Genomic DNA, 12,012 nt, shown 5'->3' with positions numbered 1-12,012 from the left:
CCATCAATCCCACTACTGGGCACATACCCAGAGGAAACCATAATTCAAAAAGACACATGGAGAACTGCCATATGACCCAGCAATCCCACTGCTGGGCATACACACCGAGGAAACCAGAATTGAACACATGTACCCCAATGTTCATTGCAGCATTGTTTATAATAGCCAGGACATGGAAACAAACTAGATGTCCATCAGCAGATGAATGGATAAGAAAGCTGTGGTACATATACACAATGGAGTATTACTCAGCCATTATAAAGAATACATTTGAATCAGTTCTAATGAGATGGATGAAACTGGAGCCGATTATACAGAGTGAAGTAAGCCAGAAAGAAAAACACCAATACAATATACTAACACATATATATGGAGTTTAGAAAGATGGTAATGATAACCCTGTATGTGAGTCCGTATAGAACGGACTTTTGGACTCTGAGGGAGAGGGAGAGGGTGGGATGATTTGGGAGAATGGCACTGAAACATGTGTACTATCATGTAAGAAACGAATCACCAGTCTATGTTCAATACAGGATACAGGATGCTTGGGGCTGGTGCACAGGGACGATCCAGAGAGATGATATGGGGTGGGAGGTGGGAGGGGGTTTCAGGACTGGGAACTCATGTACACCCATGGCGGATTCATGTCAATGTATGGCAAAACCAATACAGTAGTGTAAAGTAAAATAAAGTAAAAAAAAAAAAAAAGACACATGGATCCAAATATTCATTGCAGCACTATTTACAATAGTCAAGACATAGAAGCAACCTAGATGTCCAATGACAGATGAATAGATAAAGAAATCATGGTACAAATATATCATGGGATATTACTCAGCCATAAAACGAATGTGAGTCAGTTGAACTGAGTGAGTGAACTTAGAGCCTGTTATACAGAGTGACGTAAGTCAGAAAGAGAAAAACAAATACTGTATATTAACACATATATATGGAATCTAGAAAAATGGCAGTGATGAATGTATTTTCAGGGCAGAAATAGAGAAAGAGACATAGAGAACAGACTTGTGGACACAGCGGAGGAAGGAGAGGATGGGACAAATTGTGAGAAAAGCATTGAAACATATGCATTATCATATGTAAAATAGGTAGCTAGTGGGAAGTTGCTGTATATCACAGGAAGCTAAACCCAGTGCTCTGTGACAACCTAGAAGGGTGAATGCAGGGATGGTGGGAGTGAGGTTCAAGAGGGAGTGGATATATGTATACTTATGGCTGATTCACATTGTTGTACAGCAGAAACATATTACACAACATTGTAAAGCAATTATCCCCCAATTAAAAATAAATTAAAAAAACAATTTATAGACAAAAACTTGCTTATAATTTGAATGGGATTGCAATGAAGTCTGTATATATTGATTTGGAGAGAACTGATATTTTAACAATATCAAGCCTTCTGATCCATAAAATTAAAATCCCTAGCTTCTTTCTTCAGAGAAGGCAATGGCAACCCACACCAGTACTCTTGCCTGGAAAATCCCATGGACAGAGGAGCCTGGTAGGCTGCAGTGAATGGGGTCGTGAAGAGTCAGACACGACTGAGCGACTTCATTTTCCCTTTTCACTTTCATGCATTGGAGAAGGAAATGGCAACCCACTCCAGTGTTCTTGCCTGGAGAATCCCAGGGACAGAGGAGCCTGGTGGGCTGCCATCTATGGGGTCACACAGAGTTGGACACGACTGAAGCTACTTAGCAGCAGCAACTTCTTTATTAATGGCACTGGTGATAGTATGCTCCAGCCATGCCCAGAAAGGTGCTACCCATTTCCACCATCAGATTCTCCACTGGATCTTTAGCCTGTTAGGCACAGAGAACTTCAGCTCTTCTTAGAATAAAATTCTCCTTGATAAACTACCCCAAATAACTGAGCAGAAGGCAAAAGTTGAAAATCTTTAGATGTGTTCCCATTTGGGTACTGAGGACCAGAGGTGATTCCAAGAAAGCAGCAGTTATCTGAAGCAGAGGAATACAGCTGTCATTCCTTGGAGCTGGTCAGGAAGTGAATCACTGTGCTTTTCACTCATTTAGCAATTCCTCTAAAATATACATAAATAAAGAAAAACATTATGCTGATGGATCTGTTCAATTATATTTTTATGTACAAGAAAGTAATTAACACTCATACCAGCTCTAAAATATCTGAAAAAAGTAGGGATCATAGAATTAAAATATGGTACATCATGAACACACAGAAGTTATTTAGGGAGAACACAACCTGTCTTAAATCGATAAATTTATAAATTGCATTTGAAATTTATTCTTTCAGAACTTCAAGTAATATTTACTATTTTTAGATTTTGGAATAGATGTTTCCTTGAAAAACCTTCTTCACAATTTTGTTTTTGTTATTGACTTTACAGTTTGCTTCTATAACATGACAATATTAGGCATTTGAATATTTTACACACTTCTGTTTACTTCATATAACACATCACCGCAGGCTTAAGCTTTCAAGTAGCAAATAATTCTGCTTGTTGATTTTTCTCCAATCAGAGATTCAGGGACTCAGCGACCTTCAGTGTGTTGATTTTTCATCCCCCAACATGTAGCTTCAACTCTCAGTATTCTCTTGAATTTATTCCACTCAGTCATAAAGAAGAATCGTATGACACATCATGGAGAATATTGTCATGACCTGAGCCTGTACACAGCAAACAACACTTCCATATCCATTTACTTGCTGAGAACTGCGCTGTGTGCTTAGTCGCTCAGTTGTGTCCAACTCTGTAACCCCGTGGAATATAGCCCACCAGACTCTGTCCATGGGGATTCTCCAGGCGAGAATACTGGAGTGGGTTGCCATGCCTTCCTCCAGGAGAGCTTCCTAACCCAGATATTGAACCCAGGTCTCCTGCATTGCAGGTAGATTCTTTACCTACTGAGCCACCAGGGAAGCCCAAGAATACTGGAGTGGGTTGGATGGTTGGATGCCATCTCTTCTCCAGGGGATTTTCCTGATACAGGAATCGAACCGGGGTCTCCTTCATTGCAGGTGCATTCTTTACCAGCTGAGCTACCAGGGAAGCCTTTGTTGAGAACCACTTCAATGTACCCTTGCCTCATAGCTCCAGAGGATGTGGGACACTTAAAGGCTGGTGCTGTGGCATCACAAAGAGCTCATGTCTTGAGGAGAGCCCTTGGTCTATTGGACCTGCTTGTGCAGGGAGATGGGTTTCATGTGCACTGTCCTGGGACTGCCCATGGCCACTTGTTTGTGCAGGGACCTCAATAAGAGTCCTGGCCACTCCTCCTACATATCCACATGCATCTGCCCTCATTAGGAGGCCTGTGAACCTGGCCTTCAGATTGTACCAGTCCAGCTAACTTTGTTAACCAACTCTTTCAGGTTCTGAAGATAAAAATTTTGAAAGCCACCCCCACCCCAGCAAAATCACTAATCATCAAGGAAATGCAAATCAAATTTATTTTTTCAATCAATATTTGATCAATGATCAGTCTTACTATGTGCCATGATAAAATGCAAAGTCACCATAAAATTTACCAGAATTTATATAATTTTGATTTTAACCATTATCAGTTTCATTTTATGTGGATGCTTTTAATTCATATTATTCACTTTGTGGTTTCAGAGTCTCCATAGATTATGTATTTGTTGTTGTTCAGTTGCTAACTAATGTCCGACTCTGTGACCCCATGTACTGCAGCATGCCAGGCTTCCCTGTCCTTCACAATCTCCCGGAGTTTCCTCAAACTCATGTCCACTGAGCAGGGATACCATCCAACCATCTTATCCTCTGTCACCCCCTTATCCTCCTGCACTCAATCTTTCCTAGCACCAGGGTTTTTCCAGCTATTTGCATCAGATGGCCAAAATATTGGAGCTTCAGCTTCAGTGTCAGTCCTTCCAATGAATATTCAGAGCTGATCTCCTTTGGGATTGACTGGTTTGATTTTCTTGTAGCCCAAGGGACTCTCAAGAGTCTTCTCCAGCACCACAATGCAAAAGCATCAATTCTTCAATGCTCAGCCTTCTTTTTGGTCCAGCTCTCACATCCACACATGACTACTGGAAAAACCATAGGTTTGACTGTATGGACCTTTGTTGGAAAAGGGATGTCTCTGCTTTTTAATATGCCATCTATGTATATCATAGCTTCCCTTCTAAGGATCAGTGCAGAATTTCAGAGATAAGCAAGGAGAGATTAAAAAAACAAAACAAAACAAAACCTTTTTATGTGAACAATGAATTTGCTTGACCCATTTTAAATACTCTTTTTATGCCATCATCCTCCAGCTGCTGTTCCATTTCCTGAGCTACTCCAATTAAGCTCCTGTCCTCTCCACTACATCTAGTCAAGTCCCCAGTGAACTTCTTATTGAGAAGTCAGCCATTGGTCCCTATCCCAGTGAGCTACAGGTTATTGCCCACCCTTCTTCACTCTGCACATGGCAGCTTCATGCTCTCCTGTGCTCCTCTTGTCCTGGAGCTCCTTCCTTCTCAGGCTTTCTTGATACATGCTTCTTGTCTCTGAACTCTTCCCTTTCCTGTCTACTCCTGCTGCCTGAGGGTGTGCGTCTTCTGTTCATGGTAACACTCACATTGTGCCTCCAGCCTGGACCTCACTTCTCATTTCTGAGCACCTTCTTTGTTTTTCTGCTCCATGGTCACATCTCACATGAAATGCCCAAGGCTGAACTTACTTTTCCTATGCAAACATGTTCCACCAGATGTCCCCATTGCATTCAAGGACATCTCAGGCCAGAAAAACCTTTAGTCTTCTAGGTCTGTCTCCTTTCACACCCAGATTCAATCCAGAATCAAACTCTTGCCATTCTCACACACCTTCCTCCAGAGCCCCATTGTGTTGTTGCCCAACCCAGTCTGATCTTCTTCTCGGACTCGCAGGCTCAACCCTTGGCCTTCCGCTCATTGTCTACCCAGTTGTCACTAAGGCAGCCCATGTCATTCGTCTCATCCATCACTGACATTTCTTGGATCCCTGGGCTCCCAGGCACACTTCCTCACAGGCTTGTCTGGCTCTTCTTCCAGGTATCTCTCCTTTATCCCAGAGGAAGAGCTTCCACTCCAATCTCACTTTCTCTGAGAAAAACTGCAAATACTCCCTTTTTGTTTTAATCTTTTCATCTGCATAGCATTTTTCATCCTCTAACATACTATTCATTTTACTCATGTTTTCATTTATTTTCCTTCTCCTAGCATAATTTACTTACCATAAAGGCAGATCATTTTTTCTGTTTTATTTTTCTCTATATGTGTTTCTGTTTTATTTGCCTCTATATAGAGTCAAGGAAGTGTTTAATATATAATTGTTAAGAGAATAACTGAATATTCTTCTCCTATTTATCAGCAAGCCAGTGTGATGTCCTACCTCTAGCTCTGGTTCATCCATTCACCCTCATACCTGCTGGTATCAGCCAGACTCTGCTGCTCTTGGCTTTTGTCAAGCTTTGTCTGGCTCTTACCAGCAGAAAGTACTCTTCCACTTCTCGTATCCAGAGTCCTTCGGTTTCACATCCTGAGAGATAGTTGTTGTATTCACACCCCTTACTCCCTTCTACACTAAGCTTCTAAGAGCCCCACCAGATCTGTGGGCTCTCACTCAGCATCAACACAGTCTCTTGTATCTGACAGGCCCAAATACCTGCCTGAATGAACAGACTCAAAGAGTTTAAGCCATCTGTAAATCTCTGCAGCTGATGGTGAGAGCCAGGAGACTCACAGTGAAGTTCCCACTCTGTGCATCCTCACTGGCCACCTTTGGAGAGGGACCCTGGCACACTGTTCTCCCCACTGAGTCTGCCTGGCTGGTGCATATATGGATGGGTGGGGCATGCTATGCTCTTGGTGTTGGGAGCCTCCTTATTCATCTTTGTGTCCTAAGTGTCTAAGGAGGCCCTTTGGAACGTTGAAGATTGAACTAGGAGGGTAAAAGTGCACGATTAAGCCACCAAAGGCACACCTGATTGAGAGACTGAGGGAGAAGCACAGTCTTTGTAGCAGGTGCAGCTATTGTTCACAAGACATGGTGTGACAATAGTCATTCGCAACTAACACACTGTCAAAAGCACAGAAATAGCAAAATTAAAACCACTAGTCAATAAAATAGTCATTAGGAAGATTCTTTTTGGTATACATAATAACAGTTCACAAACTGGGGGCTCTTAAATCAGTGAAATAAAGTTCAGAGATATATTGTTATAGGATAGCTCATAGTGAAAATGCAAGGTTGTTTATTCTTTACAATTACTTCTTATAGCATTAGAATTTTCCCAGTGATAGCAGATTAGTTAAATGTGGTTACCTCATATTCAGCTTAGTTTTTACTTATGCTTTTCCCTCGAGGCATTTACAAGAATTGGCCTAGGTTAAGTTTCATTTGTATTGCAGAAGAAGTTAAACTGTTTCACTTATGTGGCTTAATTCTTTTTGTCTGTTCAGTACATTTCGAGGCTGGTCTCTATTTAATATTTAACTTTAATATTCTTTAATAATTGGCCATTATTTCACCAAACTGAGAGTATGAGTGTTACTTTCACTTACCACTGTTGACATAGTCAGATCAGAGTCATGTAGTCACAATTATCGACTGCTGAGTTGTCAATGCAGTGGGTCAAGTAGTCATAGTCGTCATCTTTTGCTTAGCCAACATTCAATTCATCCAGCTGTCTAATCCCAGTGGATACTGTTTGACTTTGTGACTTCCTGCCAAAAGACATGTAAAGCCTTAGAGAGGATGCAGGACACTGGAAAGGATAATACGGTGACTATATGGATTGAAAGGATTGAAAAGTTCCCCAGAGCAGAGATTTCCAGATATCATGGTTTAACCAACTAAATAAATCAAATGGGTAATAATCAGGCACAGATTTTACTATTCTAGATCAATATACAGTTTTATGGATACTGTGCAATTGGGTTTCAATGTTTTCAGAGTTGCATAGATGTACATGATGTATTAGCACTTACATATATTCATGATTACATATATTCATAAACTATAGACATAACATTGTACAGGAGACAGTGACCAAAACTATCGCAAAGGAAAAGAAATTCAACAAGGCAAAAATGGTTGAGGAGGCCTTACAAATAGCTCAGAAAAGAACAGAAACAAAAGGGAAAGAAGAAAGGGAAAATATACCTAACTGAATGCAGAGTTCCAAAGAACAGCAAGGAGAGATAAAAAAAGCCTTCCTAAGTGAACAATGCAGTGAAATAGGGGAAAACAATAGAATAGGATAGACTAGAGTTCTCTTCAAGAAAATTAGAGATACCGAGGGGACATTTCACGAAAAGATGGGCACAATAAAGGACAGAAACGGTAAGTAGAAGAGATTAACAGAAGTAACAATATGTAACAGAAGTAGAAGAGATTAAGAAGAGGTGGCAAGAATACACAACTGAACTGTACCGAAAAGGTCTTAATGACCCACATAACAATGGTGGTGTGGTCACTTATCTAGAGCCAGAAATCCTGGAATGTGAAGTCAAATGGGCCTTAGGAAGCATTACTGTGAACAAAACTAGTGGAGATGATGGAATGGCTCAGTTCAGTTCAGTCACTCAGGCGTGTCCAACTCTTTGTGACCCCATGAATCACAGCACGCCAGGCATCCCTGTCCATCACCATCTCCTGGAGTTTACTCAGACTCACGTCCATCTAGTCCATGATGCCATCCAGCCATCTCATCCTTGGTCGTCCCCTTCGCCTCCTGCCCCCAATCCCACCCAGCATCAGAGTCTTTTCCAATGAATCAACACTTCGCATGAGGTGGCCAAAGTACTGGAGTTTCAGCTTTAGCATCATTCCTTCCAAAGAAATCCCAGGGTTGATCTCCTTCAGAATGGACTGGTTGGATCTCCTTGCAGTCCAAGGGACTCTCAAGAGTCTTCTCCAACACCACACTTCAAAAGCATCAAATCTTCGGCGCTCAACCTTCTTCACAGTCCAACTCTCACATCCATACATGACTACTGGAAAAACCATAGTCTTGACTAGATGGACCTTAGTCGGCAAAGTAATGTCTCTGCTTTTGAATATGCTATCTAGGTTGGTCATAACTTTTCTTCCAAGGAGTAAGCGTCTTTTAATTTCATGGCTGCAGTCACCATCTGCAGTGATTTTGGAGCCCAAAAAGATAAAGTCTGACACTGTTTCTACTGTTTCCCCATCTATTCCCCATGAAGTGATGGGACCAGATGCCATGATCTTCGTTTTCTGAATGTTGAGCTTTAAGCCAACTTTTTCGCTCTCCTCTTTCACTTTCATCAAGAGGCTTTTAGCTCCTCTTCACTTTCTGCCATAAGGGTGGTGTTATCTGCATATCTGTGGTGATTGATATTTCTCCTGGCAATCTTGATTCCAGTTTGTGTTTCTTCCAGTGAGCTATTTCAAATCCTGAAAGATGATGCTGTGAAAGTGCTGCGCTCAATATGCCAGCAAATTTGGAAAACTCAGCAGTGGCCACAGGACTGGAAAAGGTCAGTTTTTATTCCAATCCCAAAGAAAGGCAATGCAAAAGAATGCTCAAACCACTGCACAATTGCACTCATCTCACATGCTAGTAAAATAATGCTCAAAATTTTCCAAGCCAGGCTTCAGTAATACATGAATCAAGAACTTTCAGATGTTCAAGCTGGTTTTAGGAAAGGCAGAGGAACCAGAAATCAAATTGCCAACATCCACTGGATCATGGAAAAAGCAAGAGAGTTCCAGAAAAACATCTATTTCTGCTTTATTGACTATGCCAAAGCCTTTGACTGTGTGGATCACAATAAACTGTGGAAAATTCTGAAAGAGATGGGAATACTATCTTGAGAAACCTATATGCATGTCAGGAAGCAGCAGTTAGAACTGGACATGAAACAACAGACTGGTTCCAAATAGGAAAAAGAGTACATCAAGGCTGTATATTGCCACCCTGATTATTTAACTTCTATGTAGAGTACATCATGAGAAACGCTGGGCTGGAAGAAGCACAAGCTGGAGTCAAGATTGCCAGGAGAAATATCAATAACCTCAGATATGCAGATGACACCACCCTTATGGCAGAAAGTGAAGAGGAACTAAAGAGCCTCTTGATGAAAGTGAAAGAGGAGAATGAAAAAATTGGCTTAAAACTCAACATTCAGAAAACGAAGATCATGGCATCTGGTCCCATCACTTCATGGGGAATAGATGGGGAAACAGTGGAAACAGTGTCAGACTTTATTTTTGGGGACTCCAAAATCACTGCAGATGGTGATTGCAGCCATGAAATTAAAAGATGCTTAGTCCCTGGAAGGAAAGTTATGACCAACCTAGATAGCATATTCAAAAGCAGAGACATTACATTGCCAACAAAGGTCCATCTAGTCAAGGCTATGGTTTTTCCAGTGGTCATGTATGGATGTGAGAGTTGGACTGTGAAGAAAGCTGAGCGCCAAAGAACTGATGCTTTTGGACTGTGGTGTTGAAGAAGACTCTTGAGAGTCCCTTGGACTGCAAGGAGATCGAACCAGTACATCCTAAAGGAGACCAGTCCTGGGTGTTCATTGGAAGGACTGATGCTGAGGCTGAAACTCCAGTACTTTGGCCACCTCATGTGAAGAGTTGACTCATTGGAAAAGACCCTGATGCTGGGAGGAATTGGGGGCAGGAGGAGAAGGGGGAAACAGAGGATGTGATGGCTGGATGACATCACCAACTCAATGCACATGAGTTTGGGTGAACTCCTGGAGAGGTGACGGACAGGGAGGCCTGGCATGCTGCGATTCATGGGGTTGCAAAGAGTCGGATACGACTGAGCGACTGAACTGAGCTGAGAAATACCACATTCAATATGCCAACAAGTTTGGAAAACTCAGCAGTGGCCACAGGAATTGAAGGGATCAGTTTTCATCCCAATCTCAAAGTAAGACAACCAGAGAATTGTTCAAACTACCCTATATTGCCCTCATTTCACATGCTAGCAAGGTAATGCTCAAAATCCTTCAAGCTAGGGTTCAATAGTACATAAACCAAGAACTTTCAGATGTACAAACTGGATGTACAAGGAGCAGAGGAACCAGAAATCAAATTGCCAGCGTTCACTGAATCATAGAAAATGCAAGAGAATTCCAGAAAAATAAATCCACTTCTGCGTTACTGACTAGGCTAAAGCCTTTGACTATGTGAATCACAACAAACAGTGGAAAATTCTCAAAGAGATGGGAATAGTAGATCACCTTACCAGCCTCCTGAGAAACTTGTATGCAGGTCAAGAAACAAAGGTTAGAATATGGAACAATAGACTGTTTCAAAGTGGGGAAAGGAGTATGACAAAGCTGTATATTATTACCCAGCTTATTTAACTTCTGTGTAGAGTACATCATGCAAAATGCCAGACTGAATGAATCACAAGCTGGAATCAGAAGTGCCAGGAGAAATAGCAACAATCTCAGATATGCAGATGACACTACACTACCCTCATGGCAGAAAACAAAGAGGAACTAAAAAGCCTCTTGATGAGGGTGAAAGACAAAAGTTAGAAAGCTGGCTTAAAACTCAATATTCAAAAAACTAAGATTATGGCATCTCGGTCCATCACCTCATGGCAAAGATGGAGAAAAAGTGGAAACAGGGATTTACTGGGCTTCAAAATCACTGCAGATGGTAGCTTCAGCCATGAAATTAAAAGAAGCTTGCTTTTTGGAAGAAAAGCTTTGACTAACCTAGAGATTGTATTAAAAAGCAGAGACATCACTTTGCCGATAAAAGTCCTGTGGTTTTTCCAGTAGTCATTTGTGAATATGAGAGTTGGACCATAAGAAATCTGAGCACTGAAGAATTGATGCTTTAAATCTGTCATTCTGTAGAAGACTCTTGTGAGTCCCTTGGACAGAAAAGAGATTAAACCAGTTAATAATATATAAATCTACCTTGGATATTTATTGGAGCTGAAGCTCTAGTACTTTATGTGAAGAGCCAACTCATTTAATGAGTGTTTTAGACCCTAGAGCTGGGAAAGATTGAGAGCAGGAGGAGAAGAAGGTGACAATGGATGAGATGGTTAATGACATCATTGACTCAGTGGACATGAGTTTGAGCAAATTCCAGGAAATAGTGAAGGACAGGAAAGCCTGGCATGGTGCAGCCCATGGGGTCACATATGCATTACCTCCAATTTATGAAGAAAAGTTTACAAATGATGGCCATATACCAGGCACTGGGCCTGATGCTGGACCTGGGATGGGGCAAGTCATGTCTCTCCAATGAGCTGAGTAAGCCAACTATTCAGTCCTTGAGCCAATATATGTCTAAGAGGCTAGTGAGAACAGGTAAGAAGGATATGTAGATTGGTAGATGAAACTTGAAATGTAACTGAAAGAATGCCATAGGGAGCAGAAGAAGACAAGTAGGTGGAACATCTGCAAAGTCAAGGAAAGATGAAAGAACAAAGCCGCAACCATGCTGAGAGGAGAGGGCAGGTGGCTTCCCAGGGACAGCTTGTGCACCATGATGGGATTAGTGGACTTTTCTGCAGGCTATTACTCTGCAGGGAGTAATAAAAGGAGCTTAAGCAGAAAATTGAAAGATGGCTACAAAGCTCCCACCAAGACCACCCAGACTGAGTACATGAAGCTGAGTTTATTCAACTTTCTGAGCAAGAGTGAACATCACCTCCAGCAAGTCTTGGTAACAACTCAAAGGGAGAGTGAGGGCAGGATGCTGAAAAGTTTCAGATGGTTCTGGGGCAGGTTGCAGCAAGGACCTGCCAGAATTTGTAAACCAAGGGAGTTCCTTTCACAGTCTTATTTTTGGAATCCTTGAGTATTTGTGAAACCCTTTATGAACTAAGGGCTTATCTTGGAATCAAATGTATAGATCTGAATGAGCTTGTGTTAAGCCAGTTTTAGCTTGAGGTTGTTTTTCTTGCATGTCACAGTATGAGACAGTTTATCGGTGTTGAGACACACTGTTAGTTTTATAAATTGTGGTTTCTGTTTCATTTCTCATTATTTTGCATTTTATTTTATTTTTTAATT

General features: G+C 41.4%; 1 long non-coding RNA gene across 2 annotated transcripts in view; it reads right to left on the bottom strand.

Annotated features, from left to right (window-relative positions):
* The window catches only part of LOC138433724 (uncharacterized), a 50,448-nt gene that overhangs the window by 26,273 nt on the left and 12,163 nt on the right, over nt 1-12,012 (bottom strand). The window contains exons 2-3 of one of the 2 annotated variants that reach the window (XR_011254447.1): nt 6,547-6,708; nt 1,713-2,059 (exon numbers count right to left, since the gene is read on the bottom strand). This is a non-coding gene — a long non-coding RNA (uncharacterized lncRNA). Of the gene's footprint in view, nt 1-1,712; nt 2,060-6,546; nt 6,709-12,012 lie in introns of those variants that run through there. The other variant, XR_011254448.1, reaches the window with a different exon arrangement.

The sequence above is a fragment of the Ovis canadensis genome, chromosome 2 (assembly GCF_042477335.2).
Source record: "Ovis canadensis isolate MfBH-ARS-UI-01 breed Bighorn chromosome 2, ARS-UI_OviCan_v2, whole genome shotgun sequence".
Classification (NCBI taxonomy): Eukaryota; Metazoa; Chordata; class Mammalia; order Artiodactyla; family Bovidae; genus Ovis; species Ovis canadensis.
The sequence above is the reverse complement of the archived record's forward strand: the minus strand, read 5'-3'. Positions and strand labels throughout refer to the sequence as shown.